Source organism: Otolemur garnettii, unplaced genomic scaffold (genome assembly GCF_000181295.1).
Source record: "Otolemur garnettii isolate 467f Iridium unplaced genomic scaffold, OtoGar3 scaffold00006, whole genome shotgun sequence".
Taxonomy (NCBI): Eukaryota; Metazoa; Chordata; class Mammalia; order Primates; family Galagidae; genus Otolemur; species Otolemur garnettii.
In genome coordinates this window covers 6,413,922-6,422,513 of record NW_003852401.1, presented here as the reverse complement: position 1 = coordinate 6,422,513, position 8,592 = coordinate 6,413,922, and the positions used below count along the sequence as shown (strand labels likewise).

General features: G+C 38.4%; 1 pseudogene; it reads right to left on the bottom strand.

Annotated features, from left to right (window-relative positions):
* The window catches only part of LOC100943710, a 62,643-nt pseudogene that overhangs the window by 9,691 nt on the left and 44,360 nt on the right, over window positions 1-8,592 (bottom strand).

Genomic DNA, 8,592 nt, shown 5'->3' with positions numbered 1-8,592 from the left:
TATAGAATACTTGAAAGCTGAAGGCTTGGTACCAAAGTAAGTTTATGTTGTTGTAAAAAAATTTTTTTATTAAATCATAGCTGTGTACACTAATGCAATCATGGGGTCCAATGTGCTGGTTTTATATACCATTTGAAATACTTTCATCAAGCTGGTGTAAAATTTTACTCATACTATCTTTTCTTTCAGCATATATTTTTCTTTCTTTCCCATAGTTCTTGGCCTCCTTTTTTTTTCTTTTGAAATATGGCCAAAAGTAATAAAAAAAAAAAAACTTTGTTTAAAAAATCAGGCAAGTAAGAACAATGTAACCTAAAAATTGTACCCTCATATTAATTTGAATAAAGTTTAAAAATAAATAAATGGGCAAAAGTAACAAAATGTATAAAGTATGTTATCCTTTTTTCCCACAATTATTAGACTACATTTTCCCAAAACATTCCCAATGTTAAATTCTATTTTCAAAGAAATACAAATATCTGGGAACCTTGAGAATTTGGGTTTACTATTCTCATGTCCTCAATCCTCGCTGTGACTGTCTAGTATATTTTTGAAATCATGGGAAAGAAGTTTAGAAAAGTGGAAAATACCTGTGTCCTGCATCAAGTCAGATTTGGCAGTGTGACCACAGGGAAGTAACTAAAATATTACAAGTCTCAATTGCTATAAAGTATAGTAATGGATAATATTACTAGTTAATGACAGATTGATGGATAATAACACTTAATAAGGTTATTATAAGGAGGTCCAATTAATTAACACATGTAACGCACCTATATGAAAAATATGACCTTAATAGGAATATTTGTTACTTTCAATATTGTCAGTAGATACAGAAACAAATAGTGGGCATTGCTGATTTTTTTAAATTCATTTTTCAAATTAGTCTAAGTTTAGAAAAAGATGTTTTACTCTATTATAAAATAAAGGTCTGGCTTCTGAGAACGAATGAGTGAGCATTATTCTGTTTCTCCTGGTTTTTTTCCCCTCAATTTTATAACCCGTTCAGGGCATTGCATGTTTCACAAACATGATTTGTCCATACTTTATTTGCTAAGTCATACTTCCAAGTACAAAAGTCTAGAGATCACGATCATTTGTATAAATCCTTGAACATGATAATCTCAAAACATTATGTGGCAAATAAAATAAGTAGGAGATTCTATCATGCTCAAGAAAAATAGTTTCTTTTAAACTTACATTCTCCCATAATTAAAGAAAGAGTGGGGGGGGGTTATATGGTTCAAGCCTACTATGTAAGCCTTCCTGTTGTGCTTCTACAAGTAGACTCACACCCCCCCCACTGATAAAAGGTTGTGCACTTACAAACCAGTCAGACACTTTCCCCAATTTTTTTTAAGTTTTAAAAATTAATTTGAGGCTGTGTTTAAGCTGCAATTGGGGGACAGGGCTCACATTCATTGTGTAATTAGTGATACTTGAAGTGTGATCCTTGGATCAGCAGCATCAGCACCACCAGGGAACTTACTAATGCAAATTCTTGGACATTACCCCAAACGTACTGAAAGAAAAACTCCCGGGATGTTGTCTAGAAGTCTATTTCTTAAAGTCTTTCAGGTGATGCTGGTGCACTTAGGCTTGAAAAGCACTGGTGTAAGCTGTTGCCTGATACATGAGTCTTGTCGTATGAAATTTGCTACTGGAGGAAAATAATGAGACCCTCAGTGTAGCCAAATGTTTGTAGTTATAACATAATAGGGTTCCAGAGACTACTTGTTTATACATATGATTTACTAAACTAAGAAGGAAAGTGCTTTGAAGTTTGTTATTTTCTCATTTTAAGGATCTTTAGAGTTTAGCTTAATGGTAAGTATCAGCTTATGTTGAAAATTCCACCTACCCTATTCTCCCTTTATAATGGAATTTGTCACAGATTATATATTGCCTATATTTATAACATCTACATGGAGCCCAACAAAACACAACCTACACACTAAGTTTGAATCTATGGTAAGTATCCATCTGCACTGTGATTTCTAATCAGGGATGCTATGTGTTCAGTGAACCAAGAGGTGGTATAGTCTAACAGTGTGTCTATTCCTGAGACTTCAATCTCAAATGTTCAGGCAGTTAGCAAGTGAGTGAAACATGCCAAGTGTGGCACAACAGGTAATGATGAGGACTATGGCAAACTGGAGTATGCCTGCATGCCTTTAACTCAGGGTCACTTTTGAAAACTATGAAAAACACTGTACAGACCAAATAAAATGTCAGTTATTGGACTCAAATTGTGGGCTCTATTTTATGAGCTGGGTTTTATCCCTATTGCATTCTTGTAGCTGTTTGTGGCTTTAGGAGTAAAGCGAGCACAGACCAATCACAGGAGCAAAAAAGAACTGCTCCAGAAAACAGGTGCGTTGCTTACTTCACTTCTTCTTATTTAGGTCAGTCTTGTTTAAGAAGCAGGCTCAAAGTCCAGGGAAAACTTTCTTTATTTTTAGCCTTCTTGTTGATATATATAATTTGCATACCGTATGGTATGTAGGCTTAATTGGGTCCCTCCCCATCCCCACATCAAATTCATATTGTTGAAGTCCCAAATCCTAGTAACTCAGAATGTGACTATATTTGGAAATAGGGTCTTTATAAGGCAATTAAGTTAAAATGGGGCCACTCAAGTGTCCTAATCCAATATTACTAGTATAATTATAAGAAGGGGGAATTTGTACAGACATTTACTAAGAGAAGATGATGTGAAGACCCAGGAAGAAGATGGCCAACTACAAATGAAAGAAAAGAAAAGAAAAGAAAAGAAAAGAAAAGAAAAGAAAAGAGGGGAAAAAAAGGCCTGGAACAGATCCTTCCTCAAAGCCCTCAGAAAGAACCAATCCTAGCAATCCCTGGGTTTCAGCATTCAGACCTCCAGATCAGTGAGAGAATAACATTGGCTGTTGAACCCGCCCAGTGCATGCTGCACTTTGTTATGGCAGCCCTGAAAACTAATACATCATACAATTCACTCATTGTAAATATCCAATTCAGTAGTCTTTAGGATATTTACAAATATATGCAACTATCACCACATTTTCATCATCTCAAAAAGAAACCCTTTTGCAGGTTTTGGCAGGGGCTGGGTTTGAACCCGCCACCTCCGGCATATGGGGCTGGGCGCCCTACTCCTTTGAGCCACAGGCGCCACCCGAAACCCTGTATTCTTTAGCTATCAACATCCTGTCACCCCGTACTCCCCAGCCTTAATCTAATTTCTTGTCTATTGATTTGCTTATTCTGGGCATTTCACATAAATGTTAATACAATCATATAACGTATGGTGTTTCACCTAGCATGGTTTCAATATTCACCACTGTTGTAACATGTATCAGTAATGCATTTCTGTATGGCCAATTGCTACTCTATTATAAGGCTATACAACATTTTGTTTATCCATTAATTAGCTAATGCAAATTTGGGCTATTTCCACCTTTTTAGCTAGCATGAATAATGCACTATAAATATTTGTGTAGAAAGTTTCTTTATAAAGGAAAAGCCTTATAGTTTATTGGGGCTAAAACCTGTCTTAAGTAAATATAGTGATGAAAACTCCTATTTCCTTGAGTTGTTTTCAAAAACAAAACTTTTTTTGAGACAGAGTCTCACTATGTTGCCTTCGGTAGAGTGCTGTGGTGTCACAGCTCACAGCAACCTCAAACTCTTGGGCTTAAGTGATTCTCTTGCCTCAGCCTCCCAAGTAGCTGGGACTATAGGCACCTGCCACAATGCCTGACTATTTTTTTATTGTACTCATCATTGTTGTTTAGCAGCCCCAGGCTGGGTTCGAACCCGCCAGCTCTTGTGTATATGGCTGGCGCCCTAACCACTGAGCACAGGCACAGAGCCTCTGTTTTTCTTATTTTATCTCAGCCCTTCCCATCATTCAAATGATCATCAAACAAATTATCAAATTATCAATACAGCCTGATTCATGGCCTATTCAATTGCATGGCACTGAATTGCATGGCTCTGAAGGATATATCAGGACCCTTAGAGGAGAAGGAAGAGTCATTATAAATGTAGCATCAGTTCCATTATGTAGCTTGTGAACAAGTGAGTCAATGTGTGTGGGGGTGAAGGGCTGACTTTGTGTTCAGAAGCATGAAAGGACTCCCCAGGTATGGAGGGGCAAATCCTGTTAGATCTGAATACAGTGGTGGAAGTGCTGCCAGACGAGGTGAGGTGACACATACAGCACCATTAGCTCACCAGGCTGTTCTTCAGCACTCACATAAACTGTGATTGACAAAAGCCCTAGTCTATGATTAGTTACAATATAACCCAGTAAACGATGGGATAGTGAGAAAGTCACAGAAATCTTGATTTTTGCTAAATTATGCCATGGAGAGCCTGATAGTAGAAATTTATGAATACACTGATGGAGACAGCCCCTATTTGGACTACAGGTTTCTTCCAGTTTTGTTGTGTTTTTTTTTTTTAACATGGGAATGCAATTTTTAGAATAAGAGTATTCTCATAATAATAGCAGACAGGAGAGAATGTACATTGTCTCTACGGCAGCCTTATGAGAATGGTCTCGAAGCATTGATTCAGCAACTTCTTATGTGCCAGATATCATGACAGATGCTGGAGATGTTATTGTGAAATAAGATATGTGTGGTTTCTACCCTTACATTGTCCTAGACAAAGTTATTTACTGACTTGTGGTTTATAAATTGTTCCTGACACATCTATTGGAAATTCCAGTCCTATAGAATCCAGTTAGATTAAGTAATACTTCTCCCATGCCACTGAATATTCTTGGATTCTTAAATAACTACATAACAACCTGAGTACCCATATGGAGCAGATACTATATTGGACTCAACAAGTTCAAGAATGATTAAAATACATGATTCTTGCCTAAGAACTAATAATCTAGGATGTGCCTATCCATGAACACATGCCGTATACCACAGACCATATACATAATGGAAAATTCTGGAATAGAGATTTTTTTTTTAAGTGGGAGTCCAGAAATCACTCATTCTCACAAAGTATGGTTGGTGGTTTACAGAGGAAAAGGAACGAGAAGTTTTCACAGAAAATGAGAGGGTTGAGCAGGATCTTCAAGCACTAAAGGATGTGAGCAGGGAGTGAAGGAAATTCCAGTTTCAGGGAACACCTTGAGGAATGGCCCTGAGGCCTGAGAGTGGTGTTTGAAGGCGTGGCAATCAGGGGGACAATCTGTCTTCTCCTTTCCCTGTCACAACCCAAAGAGGAAAAACCCAGACCCAAGGGCTGTTCTAACTAAACATTTCAGCGGAGTTAAGACCAGTCTATCATTTGTCATTTGAACACCTGGAAGGTCTCTAGGCACATCAAAGCATGTACCACTTCTAGGGCTTACCACATATTGAACTTGAATTTCAACAAAAGCAGAGGACAAGCATAATAGGCAAACAATGTTGATGGATAGAATCCCACCATGTCAACACTAAGGAGAGTCTAAACTTCATGAAGCACCATCCATCCTTCAGCAAAATCAACAAGTAGTCCTCCGATTTGCTGGGGATGACTTTCAGGAGAATGTGACTGGCAGTGCTCTTACCATGGACCTGGAAGCTGGATTCCTACAGGTCGAGAGAAGCGGAACCAGAGGAGGCAGCACACTGTGGTGATAAACTCTGAAACCAGACTGCCTTCCTTCTAAATTCCAATTCTTCTCCCTATTAGCTTTGACCTTTCTGAGCCACACAAACTCACTTGGCTTCAATTATTTGTGGATAACAATTGTACTTGCCTTGAGTGAGGACGAATAAAACGGAACGTGTAAAATGTGTGGCCTGACACATGTACAATATTAGCATTTGTGGACTGTCTTATGGAGTTGTAGTGAAGAATCTGAGCTTCCTGCCATTTTCCCTAGATCCAAATCCTGCCTTTGTTGGATCTTCGACAGTTGTCTCAGTTTCTAAGTGTCGGTTTTCTCATCTATATGTGAGGGACAAGAGCGTAGGGCTATGGAGAGGATTAAATAAGAAAGTATATGTGATGTGATCACCACAGTACTTGGCACGTAGCAGGCATTCAAAAAGACAGCTCTTGATAATATGTGATTCATAATGAAAGGAAATTTAAGTTTTCTCATTAGTCATATTCTCTAAGCTTAAAAATTAATTGTAGGGATGAAATAATTTTGAACACGCTCCTGATATTTGGTGAGAGACTATGGTTGGCCCTTCTGTATAGTAAAAAGTCTTTATGACTATTTATTTGTATTAATATTAGATATTTCATGAGGCGATTCTGCCTGCCTGTAGCATTTACTCCATTCTATTTCATGTATTTACTTGTTTTGTGGACAAACATAATGTACTGAAGTATCATGTCCTTTTGAAATTTTATACTTAACACATAATAATTGTACATAGTTATGGAATACATAGTAATTTTCGTGATACATATAACATATGGTAATCAGATCAGGGTATTTAGCCTTTATATATTAAGTGTCTAATAATATATGTACTTGTTTTAAGGGAATGTTGGGATTAGATTCCCTGGGAAGCAGACCTGTGACGAAGTGAGAAATGTGAAAGGTTTACTTATGGGGGAGTAAAAAGAAAGAAGGCAGAATTAGGCAGGGGATCACCTTCAGACCTACTGTAGACTGACACGGTCTCTGCTGGCCATAGGGGGCGCTCCAGAGAAAGATTTGCTCCTCACTGTCATCAAGAGCTTGGTAGAAAAGGCTGGGCCACGTTGCACAATTATTGCCATGAGCTATCCAGAGACATATATAACCTTAGCTACCACCACCTTGCTTAGTTGTTTTTCAGAGTGCTCCAAGAAATCTGTGCCCTTGGCTTGAAAGTTAAGGTGGATGGTGAAGATGATAATTTTGTGAAGGTAAAAAGTGGAAACCAAATAAACACATGTACATGTATAGAGAAAATTAAGAAAAAAAAAAAAAGAAATGGTACTACATGGTATCCACAATCTGCTACCTCGGAAAAATAATTTAAAAAAAAAAGATGATAATAGCTGGAGGCCTTCAACTAATGCAGTTCATCATAGCAGCAAGTCCCTTCTTAAAGGGCCAGCTGAGTGCACATGGCTGTGTGTGCTATAGGAAGAATTTAGAAGGTAACAATGGCAGTAATCAGTTCATGTACTTCCTCACACTTTCTTACTCTCACCTGTCCTTGGACTTTAGCCTCTTTCTTGATGAAGAACACAGGCACCTCCAGTATCTGGGCACCTCTAACACCAGTATCTGCTTCAACTCCCCTGAAATGATTACCAGATTCACATTCAGCCTCCACTGCACCCACCATGACAGAACTTGTAGCAGCTCTGCTCCTCATCCCAGCCAGCCAGACCCGTGGAATTCTGGTTTCCCTTGCTTCTGAACTCAGATGAGGCCCCACACTACAGGGTGTGGTATCTACCCAGGGGACTCAACCTGCTGGAAGGGCAAGAGGGATAATACCCCACTGAACTTTGATCAGTGAGAAACAGACGATAAGAAGGATCAAACAGAGAAATCTGTCTTACTCCCTTCTCAGGGGACTGTCCCTGGATATGGTGGTTCCACGTATCCTGTCTGTATGAAGTCCATGAGATTGACCAAATATCTTTGTTTTCTTGTGACACTATGACCAGCTCCAAAAATGTGCTACTTTGCACTTTCTCACCCTCTATCCCAACCTTATTTGCCTTTGTTCTATCTTGCTACCCTAGAAACACAATTCCAAGTAACTGTGTTAAATTTTAGCATATAAGCTTAGCTTCAGGATTATTTTCTTGGGACCTGGGCTGAAAAACAGCCAGCAATTATTTAGTGCTTGCTGTGTGTGCATCACTGTTCTAGGGGCTTTAAATATATTTTCTCATTGGATTTTCAAAAAACCCAATGACATAAGTATTCTTATTATCATCACTTCTGTTTTATAGGTGAGGAACTGGGGGGACGGGAATGTTCACAAGCTTCTATAGCCAGTAATTGACAGATCTGGTATTTGAACATAGACAGTTTGACCCCAGAGCCCAGGCCCTATTCTGTTTCTGCAGTTGACTTGGTTTGCCAAGTCTGTCCCTAAGTTAAACTCTTTTAAATGATGCAATTCCATTGGCAGAAAAAACTGCCATATGTCATCTGAGGGAAATTCTGCTGAGCCAGACACAATATGAGAAACATTTGTATAATTAGAATACTTGAACTAAGTGAAGGAAGATCAGAGGTGAAAGCTTTGGAAGAATAATTATGTCTGGATTCTCTCTGGCTTCCTTAATGTAGTTAGCCATTTAAATTTGGCTATAAATCACAACTATTCCATGCTTCAGTTTCCCCAGCTGCAATGTGAATCTAGAATTCCAAAATGCCTGCCTCACACTCCTTGTGTAGTAACTGGATAAGTCAATCTAGGAAAGTGTTTATAAATATTAAGTTGTTATTGTCTCAATACAAGTCATTTCATTAACTTTGAGCTTACCAACTTTAATATTATTAAAACTTATATCAATTTTTACATATTTAAAAAGGACTTAAGAGAAGTTTTGAAGGCCGGGTGCTGTGGCTCACACCTGTAATCCTAGCACTCTGGGAGGCCAAGGCTGGTGGATTGCCTGAGCTCA